Source organism: Neodiprion virginianus, chromosome 6 (genome assembly GCF_021901495.1).
Source record: "Neodiprion virginianus isolate iyNeoVirg1 chromosome 6, iyNeoVirg1.1, whole genome shotgun sequence".
Lineage (NCBI taxonomy): Eukaryota > Metazoa > Arthropoda > Insecta > Hymenoptera > Diprionidae > Neodiprion > Neodiprion virginianus.
Genome location: NC_060882.1, coordinates 25,616,592 through 25,644,203, shown reverse-complemented (window position 1 = coordinate 25,644,203; position 27,612 = coordinate 25,616,592). Strand labels below are relative to the sequence as shown.

Below are 27,612 nucleotides of genomic sequence, written 5' to 3'. Positions count from 1 at the left end.
GTCAGTATCGTCGGGTCGAGTTATTCGTTATACATCCACTCATCTTACTACGCTAGTCGTGTATACGAGTACACGCTTATCGGAAATACTATTTTCCATCGATTTCATTACTTCGGGTGATCCATAAATTGATTTTCCATCGTTTCTTGTCATCCCATCAGACGCGGAATGACGGGAATTAGACTCTAATTGCTTTTTGTTTGTTGTAATTTTTCAGTATTTTCATTCCCGTCACGTCGCCGGGGTACGAAATTAAACTAGTTCAATGTTCGGGTTTCATAAACGCCAAATTATGATCTATAGAACTCTGTACACGAAGTTAAAGTTTGTGTAACGTTATTGTAACGACGATGCATCTTTACTTTTTAGAATGTAAAGAAAAATCAACATCATTGAGGTGAAGATATGCGGAATGTCGGAATATACAGAATCGCGTATGTATCGTGTAAACGTAGAAATGTAGAAAAATAGAGAAATTCCGACAACTTTCTTATCTATCTACATTTTGGTTTAGAAATATTTGTCCACTTCTTTACGCTTCGACTTTCTTTACTTTCAAAGTTTACAAATTATGGATACTCGCATTTTTTTCTTTTTTGAAAAATCGATACGTATCGTAATTCGTCTCTTGTGTGACGATTCCGATTTCAAGTATATAAAAAAAAAAAAAAAAAAGAAAAAGGAAAAGAAAATTTCAACAAGTTCAAAGACCATTCGGAAATGTCGTAACGGATTTTTTTTTAACACTCGGTTTGCATTACGTGCAGTTTTTGGGCTATAAATTATTCACGTAGCGAGAGAATTAGGGAATGGGGCTAATCTCCTGATCCTGGTACTCTCCCGCCCATTTTATACCTGGTTGAAAACAATTTGTCAGGTTGAAATCCAGGGCCGATAATCGCGGTGAGAAAACTGACTGTAGGTACAGTTTCTGTTAGACTCGGTTGACCCGTGCTGCTTGTCTCTCCCTCTCTCTCTTTCTCTCTCTCGGTTACGTGTCCGTGTGTAGCGTAGCGTGTCTTTCGTTATTTATCCGACTACGAGCTGTCCTACCCTCCCATTCTTCCATACTAACCGGTAACTTTATATACCTGTGCGTCACTGTCTTTAACTTTGATTTGCGGACTTGCAGCCCTATCGTGACGGTAGTTCTACGATTTATTTTTCATTTTCTCGTTCACCCCCTGACGCATTATATTATCGACGCCATGCGAGGTTTGTTCGATATACTTGATCGATGTATAAAATCGGCGGGAATCGGTGTGGAAATGTTAAGCTCAGAGGGGAATTGAAAAAGGCTGTCATTTGAATGAAAAAATTTAAAAAACCTCACAGACGAATTTATGATTTTTGGTTGTAGTAACTTCCAGACTTTTTTTTAATTTCTCTCTTCAATTACTATCTTTGGGTTTATTGTAAGAATTTTTTAAATAAACATAAATGTATACAGTACATGAAGTCGTGGTCATCATGTTACTGTGGATAATTTTTCAATCATTCAACTCCTTCCCCCCCCCCCCCCCCCCCCCCCTACACTTAATCGTATTTTATACTCATTGCGGATATACGTATACAATGTATATTTTATATTTTGAAAAAGTAGAAAATTGCGTTATCCACGAAATTCTCCCGCGTGGTATCATCGTACGCTGTTATGCCTGCAAGTGTTTGAAAAATAATTCACTCTCCTCCACATCATGACGATAGCATAAAATAATAATCTACTCTCGAGAGTTACTGTTGTTACATATAATATCATCCGCGATGTATTCGTGACCGGGGAGACAGATTGAATCATGTTTAGTCGAAATCCGGTCAGTTTCGTAATTTGTTTATTTGATTAACGAAACATGTTTTCGACGTTTCGGCCGTGCCCCGCCGATCATCTTCAGGATAATGGACAACCAGTGCCTGCTTGGGTGTTATCAGTACGGCATTTTGGACGGAAGTATAATATCATCGCGATGCGGACAATTTCTTTTATCTTTTCATTTTTCACCGAGTTTCCCTTCCCCTTTTTCTTCTCGTTTTTTTTTCTTTTTTTTTTTCACTCCTTGTATACACACAGTTTTGAAACCACCTCATCTCAAGAGTACGAAAATAAAGTAACGCCATGCGGCTAACAACCGTACCTACATTTAACCTCTTCGTGTATTTATTAATAATTATACATGGCTTGGGTAGTCGTGACTCGATAAAGAAAGTACATAATTACGTACGCATCTGATACTCGTATTTCGGCACACGTGTCAACACACGTATACGTACACTACTTATACACGTATGCCTATACTCTTGAAAGTCGCGCTCTCGAGCTTGCGAAGCTCTTGAATCTCGCGATAATCCAGAAACGGGCAGGCATGCAGCAGCAGCAGCAGCAACGGTGAACAGGGAAACCATAAGAGAGCGTGGCACAGAGTCGACTCTTATACCAATATCCAAAGCGATTCGTATCATACACAAAGCAACGAACGAATACCGGATCCGATCGTGTCAAGTTGAGCGACGACGTGGAAATGCGCGTGGGATATGCCGTGAGAGAACCTAACAATCGAAACGAAAAGTAACACATACGCAGACTCGTGGAATCGAAGAAAATGTGACCGGGTAATTGAAATACAAGTCGTAACGACAATAATAATAACAACAACAACAACAACAACAATAAAGCATATAACTGCCGAAACTTCTCCTTCCTCAGCGTTTTTTAACGCCGATCGCATCAAGATTTTCTCAGGCTTCACGCGACGTGTATGTGTGTATATAATACACACGCACACACCTATAATATTAAAATAAATAACTGGGTACAATACATTATTATATAGAAAATTCGATTTCGTTCCCCGGCTATCGGTTTCTTCCCCGGTAGCCGTGAAATCTAATTAGGTACATCGCTGTTACGTGTATACCATACGCCTCTGCGTGGGGGAGCCGTGTAACAACAATGCGAGTATCCGTATTGCATAGTTGTGTACAAGTTGTACGGACGTACAATACACGATACGTAACCGCGAATCACGCGAATTTCTGTAAACTCGGAAGTCGATGCGCGAACTCTCCTCCCCATCTTGCAGAGTCCCGAGGGGTGGAGGAATTCTATTCTCATCTTCAGTCAAATTTCTCAATGTAACCGCACCCCGCTTGTCTTCGCTCAAGATATCGCTCACGGTTATTCTACGATGTACCAAACTTGGATTATTATATACCGGGAATTTACGGGAAAGCTATACAGGAACCGAGGAATCCTGGTATTTCCTCTGTACAGGAGGTATCGTCACGTCCCGATACCTATCTTGGTAAATCATCGTACCTCGAAGGAATTTGAAAGAGATGATTTTATTTCAATTTGGTGAAATTAGAAACAAAAAAAGAAAGAAAAGAAAATTAAAAAACAACAAAATCAACGACGCTATTGGAGTTAAATTATCAATAAATACTTGTATTTACATTTCGTTTATTTACCTCGTCGTCGACGAACCGTCCGAATGAATCTTACGTTTACGTAAATACGTACAAATCGAATTGACGTTACGCGATGCGCGCGAAGCCGGGCAAAAGCGAAAGATCAACGAAGCCCCAAATGAAGGGAATTTATGCCGAGCATATCCCTCCCCGTGTATATATCGGGTATGATATATAACGCGTGACCTGAAATTGGCAGGTCTTCGCGGCATTTTCCTCCTGGAGAAGCTCTTCAGAGGTCTCCCTTACGCCGATGTAACGGTAAACACGTTACACGCGTCACGTATATTCGTAATGTAATTGTAATTTTATAAAGCTTGATATACTTTAAACTTGGGCATATTCCTCCGTAACTTTTCCCTGATACACCGTAATTCGGGGATACACATGTTACGCGTGTCAACCACCGAGTCATCGAGACCCCTTATTTCCTCCCTCGTTTTCCTTCTCAAGAATACGTCCCTGTCATCCCGAATCCCGAGGGAGCGAAGAGAGACTGCTGTGTAAGGTACTTACCTACCAACCTACCTACCCACCTACCTCCTCGAGGATAACCTTCGAGGTATACGACGCGAGTCTAAACAAGAAATTCCGTCGCCTCGAATCCACTTTCAAAGCGATTTTCGAAATACCAACGTCCTCTGTAAAATGTTGCTGGAAATATGTGGAAAATTCTTGAAAACTCGGGCCTAGTTTCGGTCTCTTATACGCGTTGTACGGTTTCTTTATCAAATTTTTATGCAATCATCGCTGTCGTTTTGGGTCTGAAGTTTTACTTGGCGCAAGGTGTACGAAGGGAATTTTAGGATGCTTGGCGGTCGGAAAAGCTTGACGACAAATCAACTTTGAATTTTAACGATTCGATTGGACTCGTCTTGAAAATTTGCTTGTCGTTATCCTCCGCGTAGTTAATTTTTCTACTTCTCATTTCCTCGTGTATTATAACCGCATAACGGAGTCTCGAGATTCGAATTACAATTGTCGATAACTCGTTTATAAATTGAAATCTTTTTTGCCGATTTTTCAATCCCGTGATTGCTCGAACGCGCTGCATCGCCGTCAGACACCCATTTGCGATTAGTGGAATGTGAATGTTTATAATTAAGGGGTCTCAGGGGCTCGTTCCACCGGCTTATCTTTATATGAATTGGTAAAGCGGCAGCGGGGTCATATCCCAGGGGATAACCGACGGGGAGAACCATCCCTTGCACGATATACGCCCGAGCTTTTCTCCTAGGATCTAGGAAAGTGCGGGGGACGAGCGAGTCGCTAACCCACGAACCTTATACCTTCTTATTTCTTTGAGGATTTGGTACAGCTTCGGAGGTTACTCATTGTTCGATCCAACAAGTTTCCCCCCAGCGAATACTTTTTGTCTTATATCAGGATCGATCGGACCCAGTTTTTCTTTCATCTCTAATTATTACGGACCATCGAACATTCGATAGAGGCTTTCAAAACGTCGTAGGAACAGCAGTTGCGGTAACATAACGATATTTGGCCGCAACTTTTGACTATAAGAGTACGTTTAAAAAATGAATTCGCAAAATTTTGAAACAATCATTTCAAACCCAGAATAAAGCGTCTTTTTTTTTTATGCAGGGATATGCGTCAGTCAGGCTCGATCGTTTATCATGAAAATCCATTTTTCATTCTCAATGGTCAGTTCGGTATTCACGAGAGATATTCACGAGGATTTTTTCGGCTTTGATATGCGTACCAAATACATAAAAAACTTAGAAACCTGCAAATATTTATCGTATTTTTGTATCTCCAGTCTTGAGAATGTCGAATACGTGAAATAATGTAACCGAGATATTCTTGTATTACATACATATTGCACATTCTAACAATGAGACGAATTTATTGTCAGAGGAAATGGTTGAATTTTTTTACCTCTCCGATCGCGCGCGCTAAGGACGTTATCAAATGGCGGATAATGGTCAGACAATGAAACGCGTGATCGAAACATCAGGGAAGCTGCGTGCAGGTCGAACATGTGCTTTAAGAACTATGTTAACACGCGATGTCAGCCGAAGATTTAACGCAACACGGAAACCGAAGCCGCCAATAGCAGCAAAATGTGTAAACTTTTTGGAAATGGAAAAAATGCAGTTCAGTTTTATCCTCATAAATTTGTAAAAGTATCGAAGGGCTCAAGGTATCGGATGAAATTTTGATTTCCGGACTTATCGCTATTATACCTTATTCGAATGAACGCGAGAATATTTGTCCGGTAATTCCGACTGCCAGTTTCAGCCACGCGAGAGAAGCGATATTGGCCACTCGTACGACTTGCGTAACCTGGCGCAGATTTAACCTTGCGGAGCGGAGGATCCGGCGACGCGACATTGAAGCTGAAAATGAACAACCGGCCCTGGGAACCCTCGTGTTTAGCAGCCCCTCTGTCTAGCCGTCCGCCCCTTGCCCGAGTATTGATCTGGGGGATGATTTTTAAGACAAAGTTTCCGTCGACCCTCACAGATGGCTCCACCTAGCGATCCCTCGCCTCTCTCGCTCTCCTCTTCCTCTTCCTCTTCCTCTTCCTCATTCCTATTTCGAGCTCTCGACTCTCACGGCCAAGTTGCGAAGCTAGAAAACCCTTCCGCATCCGGTTGTCATCGGGACAAAACTGCTGGATGCATGGCCGAAGGATTAATCGGTTCGAGTCGAATGCCGACGTTGGGTCAGTATTGGAATTGCAGGATATTTTCATCCTTGAGAAACCTTACATATTTCCAGTCCAATGTAAACGTGTACAAGGATTTGTGTAAAATGATTTGCATCAAGTTTTCATGAGAATCTCGTACACGATGCGTCTGATGATGCGACTCATGTTCATTTTACAATTTGTACTCTGCTTGGAAATAATCAAAAAGATCAATGGCAGTGTAAATAAATGTCCGGGCAGACTGCGGAAGCAGTCAGTCGGCAAAGTTCGGTCGAAGTGCGAACGAAGAATACGAGCAGCGTGTGTGATTTACTCTGCGTGCGACTACATCTGTGAATATGGAAAACACCGCAAGTCGCAACAGAACAGAGTAAAAAGTGTAGTCGAAAGCACGGAGGGATGCGCGTTTTACACGTGCAGCAAACCGCGGATGAATCATCGGACAGTCACGAAGTGGAAATTGGCAGAAAACAGGTAGCAGAAAATTCGGAACTCCAAGGGCCAGGAACAGTGGTTCTCATTGCTCGTGGGACGAACGCTGACGCGATTCCGCGAGTTCATTTCGCTGGCTGTGAAACGCGGGAATCAATGACAGTCATTTTGCTTTTCAATCGCATCGTAATAATCATCCCTGTCATCTTCGTACAAGCTTGTACCGCATCATGCGCTCGAGTTACATCCTCTGCTCCCACGACGCTTGGAACATTCAAGATCGACGAGTGAAATCCATCCAGACTCGATTACGACCGGACTTAAAATTAAAAAATAACGTTTCCAATGATTCGAGGTGGTTGCGATGATACCGAGAGTCTTTTTGAGTGTGTTACGTAATGCAACAAATCTTGACACGCTTGGTGTTGTTTATTTTCGCCAATTCCTCTACGACTCTTTAATTAGTTTGACCGTTGGCGGATCGATCGGGATTATTGATAGTCAGGGTCAGGTTGGACGTGTTCTCTCAAAATACCGCATCGCGGGAAATGGAATTGCTCCCGATCGTTGCATTTTTTGATTCATTTTTACGTCGATGGAGGAGAAATAATAATTCTCGAAAGAGGGGATGTTCGGCTGGGGTGAGTCACAGACGCTCTTCAGAGGGGCTCTTGAACCCTTCGTGCAGTCGATATCGTGTACGAACCATCTCCCCTTCTCTCCATTTCTCTCTCTCTCTCTCTCTTTCTCTTTCTCCCTTTTTTTTTTCTTTTCTTTTCGATAACTATGCACTGATACAGTTTACATTTATTTGCGACTTGCTGGAGATGCTGGCTGCTTGGTATCGAAAAAACGACGAGATGTGCAAAAGTGGAAATAAAATTGAGGAAGGGGGGGGGGGGGGGAGGGGGGACGTAAGCGATACTCCGCAATTCTATGACTCGATACAAATAAGTTTCAATTTCTGCAGCAAACGGCGGTATTGGAAGTTTTTTTCCAACGTTAGAAATAAGAAAAAAAAAAATAAAAATAAGAAATTTGCCGATATTTACGCGGGCTTGGAAAAAACTTTGCAAACGTTTCGCGAAAATACAGCCAGTAATAACGATTCGATGCTTCGGGAAAAATTGGCAACACTCGACGTCGTGGTTCGTTGAACGGTGCTCGAAGATTCATTGTTTTTATTTTATGCGCGTTCATCCTTTCAAACAAATGCCCAAATGTACATATATACGTAGAGGAAATTTAATTAAAGTTAAATCATTTTTGTAACGCCGATTTTCTTGCCGCACAAATACCGATTGATATCGATATTCGCGATAAAGATATACATATAGAGACAAGTTTGGAAAGTAATGTTTCATTAGTTGTAACGAGATAAGTTGTTTTTGACCAACCCCGTGTTTTATTCTACTCTGGTGCTAGATAAGTTGTTGGCTACTTCGAAAAGTTTCAACGGTTGAACCTTCTCTATCCATACTTCTCTAAATTACGTTCCACGTTCCAGTTCTCTAATTTTTTGCTTAACGAGGTTCGTTCATCGTTGAAGTAAACGCTGTCATTGATGTAACGTCATCACTTCCATCGTCCAGGTTTTTATTGAGACCACGTTACGTACCATCCTATGTTGGTATGATAATTAATCAACCAAGTAAACACAGCGTAGCGTGATAATAATTAATTAGAGAACGAGAAAAATGATGATAGAATAACCGATTGTGAAAAACCATCAATTGTATGTATCGCGTAAAGAAGTAAAATTTATTGAGGTTCAAGTTAGTAACGTTACTTCGACGACGCCTGTTCAGAAAAAAACTTCCCTTGAAACCTGAGGATTTTAGAAAATTCAGCTAGAAAATATTGCAACAAGTTCATATTTTGCAAAGTCGTTCTAAAATTGTACAACAACTGTTTTTTTCACGACGCTTCGTTGCATTAACGTTACCATCTTCAGTCTTCTTGAAATTTCCTCGACAAACGTCACTGCGAGACGATCGTTAGGTTTCTCGACCGCGTTTTTACGGTTAATCAACTAATTACACCGACATTTATAACTCCGCGGGCAACAAATACGCCGTTCGTTCGACCGGGATTGATCGATTCGTTGCAATACGATTCCTCCGTCGTTTCGGCCGCCGCTCAAAGCTACCGCGATATTTTAACGGACCCAAAAAGACGTTATCGAATTTAATCGCACCTTTGTTCCTGAAATGACGTCGAAACGAGAAGAAGATTTTTGCACGAGGAATTTATTTTGGGGAGGGTGGTGAGGAGATTTTCAGCTGTTTAACCGCCACGAGAGAATGCAATTTAACATTGTTCTCTGCTAATTGAAATTCACCCCCCACCCGCCCCTCTCCCTTTTCCCATTTCTATCGTTCCCCGAGAATTGAAAAGCAATGCAATGCTAATTGAACCGAAACAATGCGCCGTGGTGAAAATTTGATAAATCTCCTGGATATTTCGTCGGGTTTAATCTGTTTAGTTTTTTTTTCTTTTTCTTCCCCCCCCCCCCCCCCCCTAAATTTACCTGAAAACCGATTGAGTGTAAGATTCGAAAAATCGTCAATCACGACGGGGAGAAAAACTGTGGGATACTTTTTTCTTCGTTTACTTTTCTGTCTTCTATTTTCGTTTCTATTTGTGGATAACCGATGACGCGTAAAAATTATGAAAAGCTTGGCTTGCTGTATACGAGTAACACTATACCTAATTATATCACCACCTGTCTTACATACCTCATTATATTTTGATATTGTTAATTAACTATATTATTATTATATACGTATTATATGTATATTTACACGAAAACGTAGATCTAGTGACTGCAGTATCATATAACGTAATACGTATATTATATACCGTATAATATATGTGTTGTACACACACGCATATATATTTACATAAATATACATATGTATATATGTATGTATACGATAGATGATATAATCCAATATGTCAGAGAGCAAATTAATCTTGATGTCTAGAAGTAGATTTTGTGTAGATCTATATTATTTCTATGAATCATTATCATTATTATACTAGCACGCCATTCTTGGGGCTTATACATCACGATAGATTGAGATTATAGTATATATGTATGTATAGATATATAGAATAAGGCACACAGAGTCTAACGTTTGTGTTTATAATGTTTATTGATTTTTTCTTTCTTGGTCAATTACTATTGTACCTATTTATTGCCGTAAATATTCGCACTGACTATAATCGTAAACACCGATGACTATGCACGATCTATTTTATTGTATCAAAACGGGGGAAAAGTAATTTTGTTTATTATTGTGTCGCGTGAACACTTGATATGCATCTGATATCTGAATACGATGGAACAAGGGGAAAAACCGATCGATAGTGTTGGAACATCGCGATTTATTTTCTCCTGTGACTCAGAAGATTATTAAAAGCCGCGGCTAATTTGCACGTGACCAAATTTCTCATCTCTATAATATTTATAATCATTTAACGAACGACGAACTATTTAATAACACCACATAAACACGTAGTATTGTTTCTCGTATATGTATGTATATTTATTTCATTACTCGGAGTTGATTATAATTTGTTGAACGTCCCTCGAAACGCCATTATTATAGTACACGGTGTGTTTAATCATTCTGCAGATATATCGAAACAATATGTAAACGATCAGCAGTGAGATTTATCTTTGTCGCGTTGATTTTGCTGTCTCCATTACGGAAAAATTGAATAATTTATTAATAATCGGGTGGAATAAAGTGATCAACGAAGTATCATAATCGTATGTTTTTATAAAAAGTGTGCGCGCACACTTGTTTGACAAGTTTTATTATTTGTTTTTCAACTCACGACTTGTCACATCATCCATTTAATCGAAAATAACGATTTCTCCGCATAATTCGTCTAGTAACGCTTTTCACCTCGTTAACAAGTCATAATACGGATCTTATTCTACACGTCATTTCGGAACTTTGTAAAACTGTAGAATACGAATCATACATATATATATATATGTATATATATACACACACACAATATATATACACACATACATATACATATACACACAGGTATAATTTATTATATATCACCCTAGTATTAATTGTTTGTGCATACGTAGAGCTAATCGCTGTATATTACTAACAATCTACATTTGTAACCCAAATAGGTGCTGCCAGCTAGAGATAGTCGGTTAATTGTTTCACATCACATATGTATTGTATATGTGCATATATGTATTCGTAATAAATCTCTACCTGCATATATACACATATATATTGTAATGGGTATGCCTTAATCACGTGCCAGAGTAGTTTCGATTTACGGTATATTATTTATTGTTAGTTTCATAGGTATTATACATAATATATATATATATATATATATATATATATATATATATATATATATATATATATATATATATATATGTCACTTGCCTAGAAATAGTACCTATTTGTACAGCAAATATGTTAATAACCAGACGACACATTTTTCTGCATCGCTGCACTCTAAGGTTGTTTGAAATTGTTGTGAAATTAATAATAATTATTATATATTTCGATTGAAAATATTTCAGAATTCCGGAACTAATGAAAGCGTGTGCCCATGTTTCTTCTTTTTATTTTCATTATTGACTTTTATCTTTCACATTTTCGTTACAAAATATATACGTGCAGAGGAGAAGAAGAAAAAGAAGACGAAGAAGAAGAAGAAGAAGAAGAAAAAGAAGAACAAGAAGAAGAAGAAGAAGAACAAGAAGAAGAAGAGGAGGAAGAAAAAGAAGAAGAATACGAAAAACAAACAGAAGAAGAAGAAGAAGAGGAGGAGGAAGAAAAAGAAGAAGAATGCGAAAAACAAACAGAACAAGAAGATGAAGATGAGGAAGAAAGAACATTGCAAATGAAACCAAAACGCGTAGTTTTTTTTTTTTAAATCTTGTTCTTACTCCGTTTGATAACTTTTATCTCGAAACCTTATAACTGTAGTGCAGCAGGAACATTTTACAGTAGACACATTGTGTCTAAAGCATGTACTTATACATCACACATACTTTACTATATATTACGATGTAGCCTGCAATTTAAGACGCGATGAAAGGGTTTGTTGTTTCCTTCGTTTTCAGACTTGAAAGCTTACCGAAAGGTTTCAGTTATAACTATTTATATTCATTCGTTCGTTCTTAGAAACTGAGGATAAAAATTGGGAGAGAGAGAGAGAGAGAAATCGGATAATAATTTGGGTTCGGAATATATTAGGTAAAAACACAAAAAAAAAAAAAAAACCCTTGATACGGATGAATTGGATATACGTATGAAGAAAGTGAAGAAGATAAAAAAAAGAAAACAAAGCACACAATACGCCCACTTTTGTTTAACTATTAGCGCCAGTAGTTCTTTGTAGCTTGTTAATTAACTTATCACAAGTTAGATCGTACATTCGTGACCGTTTGTTTGTTTCTTTTACTTGTCATTATGAACAAATTAGACATTTGACATGAGGATAACACATACGTAGCATTATTATGTAAATAAAACAATTACGTGTATTTTATACAACAGCAAAATCGAGTATAATACGTAAATATAAAAGTAAAGAATATTTTTACCGCAGCTTCGTATAGGTAAAAGTTATTTTATCAACTTGCGATTATTTTTGACAGTAATTTTTTCAATTTGTAAGGATTGTACTAGGAACGGTATAAAAATGGGCGCAAGAATTTTACGAAAAGTTTTTCTCGCTTTCAACGTTATATCCGCTTTCATACCCTGCATTATTTCGAAAAACATACCAAGTATAAAGTCTCTTCGGTGTATTAATATTAAGCAATTTTATCGATAGTTCCGACATAATCATAGAATCAACGCTCACATATTGGCAAAGCCGTGATTTCTTTCTATAAATATTTTCTCGTGTCTCTTTCGAAATCTTTTTCGAAAGTAATTTATACATTTTCACGTATCAACTTTGTTGAGTTTTGTAGTTTGTCACGTATCAGTATACACTTCGCACGTAACGTACGTACAGTAGCTCAGTAAATATACGTATAGCCTCGCGTACGAATTAAACACTGTAAAGTAATTATGAAGAACGTTTTGTGAGTAACTAAGGTTAAATATTATACGTATGTGAAACCTTAATCTTTTCAAGAAAAACAGAAAAGGTTATTATTTGATTACCCGTGATATAATGAAAATAAATTGCAGGAAAAAAGAAACCGGCAATAAAAAGTATTCGAAATATTGTATTTTTGACTGAAATATTTCATCGAAAAAAAGAAAAGAAATAAAAACTAGTAACAAAGATCCATGGTCTCGACGCGTGTATTCCAAAAAACATTCTCGATCGCAAATCAGACAATTCAATTCACAGTGATTGAATTCCACAGAGTTGTTGATATTAGTTGTTATCACGTCTAACATATAATATGTATAACCGTCCTTATAGCACACAAGTTTTTAGATAGTTGGACGTGAAGGATATACGTGTGTGTATATATATATATATATATATATAATTATGTATGTATATATGTATACCTATATGTACTTTACTAGCATGAGATGGTAAAAGATAACCAGTTTTCTCTCTCTCTCTCTCTCTCTCTCTTTCTTTATCTCTTTCTCTCTTTCTCTCCTAATCACTCTGCACTCGTATATCATTATAATATACTTAATTATATATGGCGTTATACGTATTCATAATATATTAAGGGTTCGAAGAACGAATATGTCTATGAAATAGAAAAGAAGAATGGAAAAAAAAACGGAATTGAAAACAAGGATGGGATATGAAAATTTCTGTAGTGTTTGTATACTTATATTCATGTATAATAATTCTTTCTTATCCCGTTAGTGTTATTATTATCTGTACACCCACTACTACTATTACTACTACTACTACTACTACTACTACTACTACTACTACTACTACTACTAATGCTAAACAATTCCACGTAGAAAAAAAAAAGACTTGCAATTAAAAACAGATATAATATGTGAATTAGAGGCCTATAATACGTAGTAATACTCACGAAGTGAGTTTGAATAATGAGATTTAATATTACATTATATTATAAGATATGCTTCATCACGAATTGAATTATGTTTTTCAAGGAGGCAGGTTACATTTCTGCGGATCGAAAGGCGTCGTAAGCGTCGTAAGATGCCGCTGGACCGCGACGGGAATCAAAAACTGGACCATCGCTGACAGTCCTTACCTCCAACTCCCCCTCCAGGTAAAAGAACAAAAAAAAAAAAAAAATGAAAAATCGGTACAACGATTTGAAAAAAAAATAAATAAAAAATAGCGAAGAAAAAGCTGCGGGAGCCTGACGAATCGACTTTCGTCCAGCTCTCCCGTCTCGCAGCTGCTGTTGTTCTTGTTTTGTTAGATCCATCTTTTATGTAGCTCTGTCTCTCTCGCTCTCTCGTATTTGGTTGGTTTGGACTGTATGGTAATAACTTGATTGAAAACTAAAGTAAAACAGATGAGAGGACAAAAGGAAAAAAAAAAAAAAAAAGAAAAAAGAAAAGAAGAACAAATGGAACTCCCTTAACTGTTTATACGTATTATATTTGTTCATTAATACCACCGATGTAATACTTATACCTACATTATATTATATAAATGTTGGATTATCACTTACTTGACATTGTTGACCCGTTACACTATTGTTATACCTATGCATTTATATACTACGTAGTAGTGGATTTATTACGTACACCGTACGTACTTCGGTGTGCAGCTTTTTTTTCTTGTCCCTTCTAATCAGCGGCAACGCCGATCATTTCGCGTTTTATAAAGTCTTAGCTTCAGTTACGTCGAATCATTCGCACATCGTTTATCGACTTATTGTCATAAATTTTTTTATCGATACTCGTTGAATTGTGCAAAACGCACTTCTTCCCACAATTTGTCAAGATGCCAACGTTGGCGAGGGGGAGACTTTTTTCATTTGTTTTTTTATTTTTTTTCTCTTTCATATTGTTATTTTCACGATCTGCGATTAGCGTAGGTTATTGGTCAGATAACGTGGTCAATCATGTCAACTAAACATAACTCTCTAACTCTTAGAAGTTACATTATTTTAGTCTAACCTTATAGATGTAGGTTAGAAGTGTTAACCCAGTTTCAACTGGATATGCTCACATTATGGTGTCTTTTTTACATATATGCATTAAAATTTTAAGTCTTCACGCATACGTACACTATACTTGGCATATCCGTATCGTATGTATCGTATTGTTATTGTTATTATTATTATTGTTATTATCATTACTGTTATTATTATTATTATACATACACATACGTACTCCACGTACCTTACATAGTATATAATAACAATATTATTCGCATTTTGTTCCTCCCACTCATCGTAAATACTTGACACACACACACACACCCGTTGCTTTGTTGAGTTTATAGAAAAAGCGGATGATTTTGGGATTAGTTTTTTGGGTTCCCTAGGAATATCTAATATATTTGTATAAATCTATTATATATACACCTATAGTATAATATGTTGGTTGTGTAACTGTTAACGAAGAAAAGAGGAACAATAGTTTATAAATATAATGTCTTTTAACTCTCTGGCATGGTACATATAATTGTACGAAAATTTGGCAATACGCGTATTGTAATGTCATCTATATCATCTATCATCTACGTAACTCGAAGTATATAATACATATCGTTATTTGGGTATATTAATTATAAAAATTACATAGTCACTACTTAATGTTGAATAATCGTATGTATAGAAAATTGCTATGTGTTTCGTTTCGTCTCATTACTAATTTGTTTTCCGTCTTACGCCTGTACGAATATCATATATTATATAATAACCTATATTTTTATAGAAGAATCATGAATAATTTACGTTTTTTATTAACATACGAGTAGCTCTCACGATAAGATTATAATATCGTAAAGCAAGTCGATCGTTGCCATGGATTATATAATAATATATAAGCCGTGGTTAAAAAATCTCAATCGCTAAAAGCGGCTCAAAATATCTGTAGGAAATGTTACTTTTTGTAGCTTTATTAACAATGCTTGTTAACGGATACTTGAAAAATTTTCAATTGTTGTAAATGTTTCGATTTCATTTGAGAAAAAAAATTCTGTGGAACTTTTCGCTTTGGTACATAATTTGATAATTGGCTCGAATTGACTTCTTTACGAGGATTGATGAAATAAAATAATTGAGAAAAAGCTCCCGTAAATTTATATATATAGATACATAACGAGATGAAATTAACCACGTAGGTCTCTGGGTTTATTGCATGCGGATATTATTACACGATATATATATATACGTATGTATGTGTAAAGCTTCAATGTTCACCGCCGTCCGGCAGGCAAATAATTAATTGCATAATTAACGAGTGGATTCATGCTGCCTTAATACGCTTAGACAAAATTGCAGATAAGAAAATAAGAGGAGAAAAAAAATTTGGTGAGAATATTCTTAGTTGAACATATATATGATATTGTTGGTCAGCTTAGTGTTTTGTAGAACTTCGTAACCTGTTGATTGATAATCGTATGTATAACATCTTACGCCTCACGTACCAAATCATATTTTTATTATACACTAAAGAAATGATATTTGAATTTCAGTTTATAGTAAGCTTGATTAAGCCGTTTCCGGAAATTATATATCAATGCCGAATATCGTCTCGACTGTATACCGTCTGCATCGTATCCCGAAAGAAACGAAAGTCGAAAACAGACTAGAAAATCTATATCTCTTTTCCACCTCGCCGTTTACACTTTGATGAGAAAATTTGCTGTCTATTAATTAAACGAAAAAGTCAACGTAAACCGAGAACCGACTATTAAAAAAAAAAACCAAAGAGCGAATTTACCGACGACGCATATGTACATATAACGAGTGAAAAAGTAAAGAAAGAAAAGTTGTGTACAATAAGAATTTTGATATCTCGTTTCTGTGTTGGATTTTAACATGTAGAACATAGAACGAAGGAAAGTTTAATTATTTTTCAACGAAATCAGACTCTTCGAGCTCTGTAGCTGTAATGAAATAGAGTGAAAAAAATGTTACGATATGTTTGTTATAAAAACAACAACAACATTACGGTAAAGAATAAAAATTGTTACATAATATCTATCGAGGCTAAAAGTAGAGTTGGTTATAAATTCCTTGGGGCGAAAAGTGGAGGTGGTACGTATTAAACCGATTCATTTTGCATTAGCAGGGATGTGGATGAGGCGGGAAAGGAAAGTTATATCTTGCGCGAGAGATTAAAGTGAAATTTCCCGAATCTCCCTTCTATATGTATATAAACACCCACACACACACACGCGTATGGATAACCGTCACTGATTTAATATTGCACAGCAAGTCGAGCCTTCCTAAAACTTCTTCGGGGTTGGCGTGAGTTGGGTGGGTATAAGGGTTGGTTTGGCTTGTTTCTTACTTCATCGGTTGGCTTCGGTACACAACTTGCTTCCTTCCTTCCTTCCTCCCTTCCTTCCTTCCTTCCTTCCTTCCTTCCCTCCTTCCCACCTTCCCACCTTCCCACCATCCCTCTTTCCCACCTGCCAGCCTGTCGGAGTCAAGTCGTGCCGCGGTGAGAAGGGTAGGGTAAGGGGTAAAAGTCGACGAAGCTTATTTGACGCTTTGAATAAATTAATGGCTTTAAATTTTCAGAACGGATCACAGCATATCCGACAGCGTCTTTGAAAGCCTTTAATCTTCGCGTCTTATTTCGCAAAACTCATTACTCCTTGGCTCGAGATATTTTCACTCGTCAACCGCAATCTTCTCCTCTCACCTTTTCTCGTATCTCACGATTATTCGGGCTCGTTGGATTTTCGGCTATCGTTTAATCGGAGGAACTCCTCGAGTAGATTAAACTAATACGTCGTTTCAATTTCGCTTATCGCTCGTTGAATAATGTTTGGGTATATTTTTAGTCCGCGAATAGCGATATCTTCCAAATAACATGTGACAACAAATTTCTGCCCACACTTGTTCCTGTCCCGTTACGAGGCAAACTAAATTGATTCTCTCCGACGGGGTTCAAGTTCATGGTGCTTGAAAAGAAAACGAAAATAATAATAACAACAACAACACAAGGAAACTCCAAGAGACCGCCTCATTACGAAAATTCAAAGAGATCCCAACGGCTATCTCTCTATGTGTAGAGTCTGTATTATATACCTTACACGCTGTATATACCTACGTAATACCTACGTTTATACATAGGTACCAACACACACTTTGTTAGAAGTTGGTAATTCGCTCGCGGGATGAAAGCCGGCTTTCATCGGTTCGTTCGAACAAACCGTCCGTGGTTTGCGACTTCCCCTCACCCTCGCCCTTCTCGCGTCCATTTGCTGGTCGTCATCTTCTCCTCAAAGTCAAGCCCCCCTCCCCCCCCCCCTCTTCGTTTTTCTTTGATTCCAGTGATTTGATAAGATTTTATTTAATTTTTTTCACTTTGCCTCGGCAGATCTTCCCCCAGTTCCGTGTTTATACATATATATATATATATACACACCTGTATCTTATGCACGCAATTTCAATATTTCTCCGAACGCTGTGTCGCGGTTCTTTTAATTTAAACACTTAAAAATTAAGAAACAGAAGGTTGACGAAAATGGAGAGAAAAGCACCTAGGGTGCCTCAATTATGGTCTGCACGCGATTTGAAATTATCTTATACATATTATACGGTACGAATTTTTGTTCCGACTAATTGGCGGTATTTCACAGAGTTAATTTTGATTATCCGTGAACTTGGGGAATTCTCGCATGCCGTTTCAATTGACCGCGCTAACGAGATCGTTAATCGGTTCGAATCATTGATTCAGGATTAAGTGAAATGACGAGGTGGCTCGTCGCCTTTACGTTTCTACGACGAAAATACAGTGTCGGTGATTCTGAAAAGGTAACACACGCGCACGCAACACGGACTCATCGATACACGTACGTACGAACCTCGGGTGCATCTGCGACTCGGTGCTGCAGCACCTAATTTCTAATCAACACTCGCTAATTACTGTAATTCCCGATGACATTCCACTGGGCCACGGTGCATGACACTTGATACACGGACATTCCCTAATATCTGTAGCTGTATTCATGCGTCTACATAAATTGTCGCAATTGAGTTGCATTGCGGAACAGCAGCCATCGGTTTTACCTCGACAACCATTATTTATGTACGTTCAACCCGGAACTCGGTTCTTTGAACAAATATTTTATTGAAATACGCGTCAATAATTTAGCGTTCAAGATACAGCGTGTACTTTGAAATAAATTCGAAAATTGTGCCGGGATTTTGTTAAAAATGCAATTTTTAAGGAATTTTGCCGGTGAGATATGATGGTTTTTTTTTGTTTTTTTGTTGTTTTTTTTACCTCCGAAACACGTGTAATAATCATAGAAAAAGAAAATGTCTCTTAATTTTTTTTTACCCTCTTAGACTTAACCACGCAACTGAGCGAATTCAATGATTGATCGTCGAATGATGATTTTAGAGTAAAATTTTGAAAATAATGAAAATTGTAGTTTATCGGCTACCAATTTTTGGAAATTTTCAGAGGATTGCGATATCGTATCATAGTAAAGATACCCTGGTAAGAGAAGGGAAAGAAGAAAAACTCACGGTAGATACTGGTTGAAAGTACCGATTGATCGGGAAACAAAAAAAAAATTTAGGAAATCAATACACAAGCGAGCCCGGAAATTACAATTTATATTTGCTATATGGCTCGAGGGTAGTTTTGAGCAATTTTCCTGAAACAAACTCATCGTTAACACTTTCACTATTATTTGTGAACATATAACACGCGCGGTGATTGCGGAGGGAATCTAACGACCTTGATCGTAATATTGCGATATTTTGTTACGACGATTATTTTCGATAATTGATACTTCGCCCGTTATAAGTAACGAATAAAGGTAGCCGCATTTATTTACTCCGGAAAAAATTACTGGACATATCGCGTGACTAAAGGTAAAAGGGCGCATCCCAATCTATGTGCCCTTTTACCTTTGCAAAAGTAAAAGGGCGTATAATTTTTTTTTTTATTGCCAATCAAGTGGTTGATATATTCTAAGCTTAAAATCAAAAAAAAAAATTCCAAAGGTGAAAGGGCGTATGTCTTTAATTATACGCCCTTTCACCTTTAAGAATTCGAAATTTTGGCAATCTAAAGGTAAAAGGGCGTATAATTTTTTTCATCGTCACTAGATGAAATATCGTTAAAATATTTTTTTTTAATTGTTTCGGTACTAGACTTATTCATTATTATTTATTTACACCACCAATAATGTCACTGATTTGAAACAATTTCATTAACTTTTAAATAACGCCACAAATTTCGAATAATGTCACTAATTTTAAACAATTATACTATAAAAATAAATGATAATTATTATTTTGTTGCTAATAAATATATAAATAATGAAGACAAAATTTAATTATTGCAATAGTTGATAAATCGATTTAACACAAATTATTTGACATGTTTTGAAAAATATTGCAACTGGACTCGGGATCAAGACGTAACAGCTGTTCGGAGCAGCACCAGTAGCAGTATTCAATATGGCGCCTAGGCGGGAAATTTCAAAATATTTGAATATCATCTAACATTGTTTTATTGATTACTTGATTTTTAAGTAATCTGTTTTTTGTTAATTACTTTTTCCGTTGCCTATAAAAAAAACTTTATGTATTAAACTGTTAAATATTACAGTCTAACACACTGAAAAAAAAATTACTTCTACCTAGAATACTAAATTTTTTACGCGAGTTTTCTTGATTTAAAAAAATTGGTTTTCTTAACCTTAGAATACCACGTTTTATTATAAGGCTAGTTTTTTGACAGTCAGAAAACTATATTCTTATAGTTAAAAAACTTCCATATTCTAATCCCAAGAATCATTTTTTTATTATTTTTATCATTTTTTTATCCATAAGGAAAAATTTCTTAGGTATAAAAAAAATTTTTTTTTAGTGCATGTTTCGTGAAACTATTTTTCAACATTTAGTATCAAAATGAGAATTTTTCTTTATGCGCCCTTTTACTTTTAAGTATTATTTTTCTAAAAGGTGAAAGGGCGTATGTCTTGAGATACGCCCTTTTAGCATTAGGATGCCAAAAAAAATTTTTTTACAGATCTTTGCGTTTCAGACGATTTTGAACCGATTGGCAAAAAAAAATTTTTTTGTACGCCCTTTCAGCATAAATCCCTACTAACATGTAGGGATATGCCCTTTTACCTTTAGGCACGCGATATGCCAATAATGAATTCTCGCGGTTTTGTAAAATTAATTTGATTAAATGAAATTGAATTAAATTAAATTGAATCAAGACGTACGAAATGGACGATTAAACGTGTCATTTTGACGATAACGTTTTGTCGGGAGTCATTTTTTCCCGAGTAATTAATAATAAATCGTTCGCGCTTTCGCGTAAAAGAAAAAAAAAAGAAAGAAACCAGCGAGAAAGGTATAAATTTATACCAGCTGCTTATGAGAACCGAATCTTGATTCGTGTGAAAACTTGAAACGTCGGAGGGTTGAAATATCTCTTCTTCCGTGTACGAGTTGCGAAAGGGGAATGAAAAAGAATAAGAAGAAGGGTGAAACGGAGAAGCAGATCTGGAAGGACGTCGCCGCGTCCGTTTCATCCCAGCGGGTTTTCACCCTTCACCCTTCGCCCTTCTCCCTGCATCCCCCATAATCCTGGCGATATTAATGCTTCTGTTTCCGTTGTTCCGTTGCTTTCGGGACTGCCGCCGGCTGCAAGAGCAATGCCTCGATGCGAAAACCTGCTGCCCACAATCGAGCTCCTCTCTTCTCTTCCTCTCTGCTCTCCTCTCCTCTCTCCAATGCCAGGATTGCGATATCGCCGCCTCGGTTTGCTTCGTCGGCTGTTTGTGCAGCTACGCGCCCGGTAAACTAATCGATACACCAGCGGACGGCAGTTCGTGGCTACACTTCTACGTACCCATTTTGCGAGCATGGTAGAAGCGTCGTTGAACTCGTGCCTGTTATTTTATATCTATATGCCCCACGTTGCAACGTGCGCTTTAGAAAGTAAAGCCGAATTATTGGACAGGGTTTGAAAATGCGATGCCTGGGAACAGTTTATCTCCGAGCGAGCTTTCATATTTTACCGAGAAAAATATTGATTACGTAATTTTATAGGCTGGCGTCAAATTTCAGTGTCTTTTTGCTTCTGTGCTAATTGTCCTGGTTGATACATTAAATTGTGCAAAAGCAATTATGCTTTGCGATACCGATCGTTGGTAAGTCGTAGTTATAATAAATACACGGTTGAATATGTATGTGAATAAAAAGAAACTGGTTAAAATTGCTCGCCGAAATTACACTCGACTTTCATTACATTCGGGAGGTTGGTTTCATTTCCATTTTACGCAATCGTGATGATATATTCAAATTTCCCCGCAAAGTTAAAACAGAATAAACTCTGATATTATCGTTCTATGATATCCAAATGTCAAATGTATCAAAGAAACTATATTCAATCGTAAAAATCTGACGATTTTACGATAGGAAAGTTATCTCGATTGAAAATTGATGCGATATCTTCATATTTTCAATGATCAGCGACTGGATCCTCAAATTCATTCTACATTTTTCGAGCTCATGAAAAAAAAAAAAACAATCTGACCAAAGCTAACATCAGAATTCGTTTTTATCTTCAAACTTAAAATTAATCCATTTTTATTTCTCTCTCTTTCTCTCTCTTTTTTCCCGGCCCTCTGAAAGAAGGAAAGCAGCCGATGCACAGCACGGTGAAACCGTAAGAGGAAAATTCGCTCTTACACAACACATGCGAGTTTGCAGAGTCGCGGAGGGACGCGTTTACACGACTAACGACTTTCGCCTGATTTAATTTAGTCGAGGGCGTTACCGCAGCCCAGCTTCTCCGCCGCCCCCGAATCTGCAACCGGCAGCCACCCTCGCTGTATTTTTCTCCCCACATCCCCTACCTACGTACCTAGTATAGGTACGTTGCTAAATTGAAATATTTGGTTAAAACTGCGAAAACTCATTTCGACTGACCGCGCGCCATCGGTCAGCGAATTCCGTTTGACCGGGTTGATGAACGAGTCTCGACAATATTTGCCTCACGGGGAGATTGACAATTTTACCTTCCTATTTACCCTGGCTTTTTAACCACCCTATTTCACCCCCTCTACACGGTTAAAAATGAATGAATAAAAAATGTCCCAGCAGGTCCGTTAAAATTTTCGGAATTATTTGACCTATTTTTAATTTATTAGTAAGTGAGAAAGAAGAAGTTGAATTACAAATTAAATGTCGATGTGACCATTTTAATGCTTGAATTACAAAAATTTGTTTCACATTAACCAATAGAAATGTAACGAATAACACAAATCTACAGTGAACCTGCTCTGGGACATCATGTTTAGTTGAATTTTTCCAACAGTGTAGCTATCGATTTTTTACAGAGATTATCTATGATGCGATTTATTGTTTAGTTTTAAAATTGCAACTATCACACGATTGGCAAATATCTATTATTATTCTTTTTATCACGTACACAACTTTTCGCTGCTTTCATCTCGATCATGATCTATATTCTCTCTATATATGTTTATAAACCGACCCTAAAATCGACAATGGTTGATATTTGATCAGAGGTATCGCTATTACGTTACTCGCCTTGATAGGAAGTTGTAATAACGATTACACGGGGCGGTTGTAGGGAGGGTGGGCAGTCGTTGGTAATATTAAGGCAGGGTAGTTTCGTCGGTCGGTAAGAAAGGGAACTAAGTGAGACAAGACGGGTATATCGTCTCTTTCTTACCGACTGCGACCTGCACGACAAACCGACCACGAGAATATCCGGAAATTTCTGTCTTGTTCCTGCACCGCGACGCCATCCTGCGTCGAAATGTTACCTCAATTTTATACAGTCCGTTTCACAGTAAACTAAATAATTCAACCTGCAAGTTCGATTTTTTTTTTTTTTTTTTTTTTTTTTACTCTTTCGGCATTTGGTTCAATAAAAAGAGTGATGGAATGTGACACCTGTACTTAACGTGTCGTCAAATTTTTGTGTCTTATTCGTGTAAATGTTGGATACAACATTTTTGTGTTACATCGTATATCGATTGAGAAAAGAGACGAAATTTGTATTTGATACGATGATAATTATCGTGCTTCGTTGTAGTTGCTGCAGGAATTTGAAACGTTCTTTTTCGGCCTTTTTTCAGCCGTTTGCATGCTGCTTATTGGAAAGGAAGAAAAAAAAACAAATTGCAAGCTCGATGAATTTTTGCACCATCAGAGTTTTTCGCGTATAAAGCGAATATTAATTACACGCCGAGAGCGCTGATATCGGAAAATTCCAAACGCCCCGAATACATCGAGGAAAAAGGAAGAATGAAAGAAAAAAGAATCACTGAATATTCATTCGGCATTGGGAAATTACGCGGAAACGTTACGCGTGCGTGTATTGCTGGTTTTAGTTTTTACCCATCGGCGAACGAAGTAAAAACTGATAGCAAAAATTGAAAAAAAAAAGAGAAAGAAAAAAATGTAGTAACCAACGTACGGATGAGAGTAACGTGTAAAAAACTCGGAATTTCACATTCTCCATGAGTTTCGAGTTGGAAATATTCCGCGAGTATTCCGCAACGTGGTGAACTTTTACACGACGCCTACCCAGTACGGAAATCGCGTCAGTAAATATCCGGCAAAGCTTGTCCCTTCGGCTTCGCAAGCTCCGCAAGCTCCGCGTATATATTTGCGTAAAAGCTGCGAACTTGTCACACGCATCCAGTTGGATAAATTTAGTCGCTGCGCGTGTCGTATACACGCGGATCAGAGACGATTAAACATTTGTTACTACACACACGTAACGCGTCGAGCATATATATCCACGTCTCTTGTATACGTTCCCGCTTTACTACGCTTACATTTTGCATTTATCTTGGAAAAACCGTGTGCACGAGGATAAACCGCCAGCGTACAGCCGTACGCGTTTCACGTCTGGTATTTCGCAATTGCCGTAATTAAATTTTCAGATTCGCAAATTTTTTTCAACCCTCAAACCACATCCCTCGCTATGTTATATACCCGTGGCACGTAATAAATCGCCCAATTCACGGTTGCTTTTATTGCCGCGAAATACCTACGCGGGAATTCCCGAGCGAAAGTAAGCACGGGTGGAAATTTTCGGAAACTTAAATTTGAAACAAGATCGTTGTTGTACAATAATTGTACGGCAAGATGTTTCATCGCTTATTATGTATCCAATTATTTGACCGCGCCTCGACGTGAAATATATGCGTGCAATTCTTCTGCTCCGGATTTGACCTTTTGGCTATACGAGATTGCTGCTTCCGGAATGAAGAGAAGAAAAAAAAAATTGGGGCAAAACGTCGACAGGGAAGCTATAGAATGAGCACACAGAAGAATTCAATAACCGCACGTGCGGCCATGTAAAGATTTATATACGTATTTGTATACATGTATACACAGGTTGGCTACAGCCGGGAAAATCGGTAGTAGTCGTGGAATTTCGACAATTGGGAAAAGTGAGGCAGTCGTGATGGACCAGGGAGAAAAACTTTGGCAATCCTTCGTAAATTCAATCAAGCTAACTTATGGAAATGATATCATTCAGTTTACAATTATTCCTGTGAAACGGAGGAATCTTACCGTGAATTTGAAGCCAAAGGCCGAAGGAAAAAGTCAAAGAAACGTCAGGGAATTTTATTTGAGGAAAATTGTCTCCACCCTGATGTACTATTTCAACTATGGGGGAATTTGTTTTCACGCCGAAAATACTCGTCCCTGATTCTTTTGCCTTTTCTTAAATTTCTTGACTCTCTTTCTCTCTTTTCGTATAATAACAGGTATTTGAAAAAACTGAATATTTTTTTATAGACGGTTGAACAAAATTAACAAGTGTAATTTGACTCTGCTTTTGTTTTCATAACGAAGAATTCTCAGCAATTCGCGCTTTCGAAATTTGGCTTTTACTATTCACCAATCTATTTGGTACCGTATCAAGGTATTCTGCTGATCGCGGAATTCTTTGATCGCGAGTGAATCTGACATGTTTCCGTGAATATTTAGTACTTTGTTATACTCACCGCTCTTCGATGATTTTAAAAATTTTCTCTCAGATTTTCTGCGTATTATATAATACACAAAATGTAGGGGCAGTATTAATAATATAAATAAGAATAATAACCAAAATAAGACTAAAACGTGTGCAATAATAATAGTAATAGTAATAGTAACAATAATCACAATGATGATAATCGTCCAATTAGTTTGGGTCGGAGCCACTTGTAATTATTTTTATCATCACATCGTATCACCTTCGAAGGAAAACTGATTATGGACGAATGTTGGTAAAGTTTTCTTTTTCTCATATCAATTCTTTCCATTCTCTCAACGGTTCTTTCACCATTAATATCGTTATTATTACTATTACTATTACTGATGGAATTCGCAGTGTATTATCAGAATTTTTGCAAAGACCAATCGATCACAAGGAGGGTCTCGAACATCTGATTGTGGCAAAGCGAGAGAATGACAGAGAGATAGAGAAAGAGAAAGAGATTTATACGGTGTAAAGAATATATGAAATCGATATATTAAAAGATCCAAAAATCCTTCCCTAAAAACCTGCAACAGTCAGACCTTATACAACCGGGACCGAAGTATACATATAATCATGCTGGAATGTGACTATTACCGTCAGTTAATGCTAATTACCGATCCCTGAATATCCCGGAATGCAACGGAAACCGGATAAAAGTCTAACGAACCAGTAAATAATGAACTAGGATTCCAGCGAATATCGCTAAACGATCTGATCAATGATTTACATTTGTGAAAAAATTATACAAAGTTATAAAAATTCAGCATCACTTCTACACTTTTCCATTCGACAACTTCCGGATTCCTATCCGTCTCAACTGTTTCTCTAAATTTCATCCCTTCCTTCTCCGTCTCTCAACAACCACGAATATCCGTGATTTAGTTCGCCCCTAACAATATAATTGATAAATGAGATTGTCACGCGCGTACGTTGGTGTATGTAAAAAAAAGTGGGGCTGCCGTCGAGAGAGGGAGAGAGAGACCGACTGACTTGGCTGGTTGTTCGACGTATTCGTCGAAGCGTGGTGCAGTGTTTCCTCTCGGCCATCTGTCGAGAGATACGAAATCCTCCCCCTTCTCCGGCCTTCGCCCCGCGGATTAATTGGACCTCCAACGTATTGATCCAATAACGGGGGAGAGAGACGGACACAGAAAGACACCGAGTGATCAGCCCGATGCCGAATACTCGGGGAACCAAAGGCCTGCGATTGCATCGAAACTTGTCTGTGACACCGATCTTGCAACGATCCTAGATATTCACGGGATAATTGTCATCGGTTGACGCGACGTCGGGTAGGCCTAGAATCGGTAAAGAATATTTGGAAAAATTTTACGCACTCGAGCACAACGAGCAATATGCACCGCGGTAACTCTGCGCAATCTCGTTCGCAAAATATTGTACATACGAATTTCAAATTTTGCAAAATGGCGAAGCTGTAGCCGTTTATTCCGTCATTTTATGGAGGGGATGAAATTTGATAATTGCTGACGAATGTTTACTTTTGTCGTGAAATAAGCGACGATTGCTCGAACGAACCACGGCAGAAGCTCGCTAAGTGCCTGAGATCGGGGCTCTGGGAGTGACGGATGTTTGCAAAGTAATGGACATTTAACGAGATGCAGTTTAGCAAGTTACGTCTGGTTGTAGATCGAATCTGTGTTACGTTGGCGTAAAAATTTCGCAAGATTTTATCACCTGTTATTTTCATTGCAAAATTAGTCTTTCGTATTCGGTGTTACGGGTTTCTCGCTTCGCTAAATAAATTACACGTCGCGACGTAGAATATAATAGGATGTAATTTAAATTGCAACGAATTTGCGGTTTATAATATTTTCTTACCGTGAGCTGGCGCGATATTAATTTCTCATTTCGTCCGGTATACGGCTCCGGCTA

The 27,612-nt window shown here is 37.6% G+C and overlaps 1 protein-coding gene across 7 annotated transcripts in view; it reads left to right on the top strand.

The window, feature by feature from the left end:
* Window positions 1-27,612, top strand: part of LOC124306756 (RNA-binding protein Musashi homolog 2-like) — a 135,051-nt gene that overhangs the window by 96,095 nt on the left and 11,344 nt on the right. For 2 of the 7 annotated variants that reach the window (XM_046767726.1, XM_046767727.1), the window contains exon 2: window positions 13,681-13,802. The exons of 4 other annotated variants lie outside the window; for them this stretch is intronic. The gene's annotated coding sequence lies outside the window, so the exon portion shown is untranslated. Of the gene's footprint in view, window positions 1-13,186; window positions 13,803-27,612 lie in introns of those variants that run through there. One more of the 7 variants, XM_046767725.1, reaches the window with a different exon arrangement.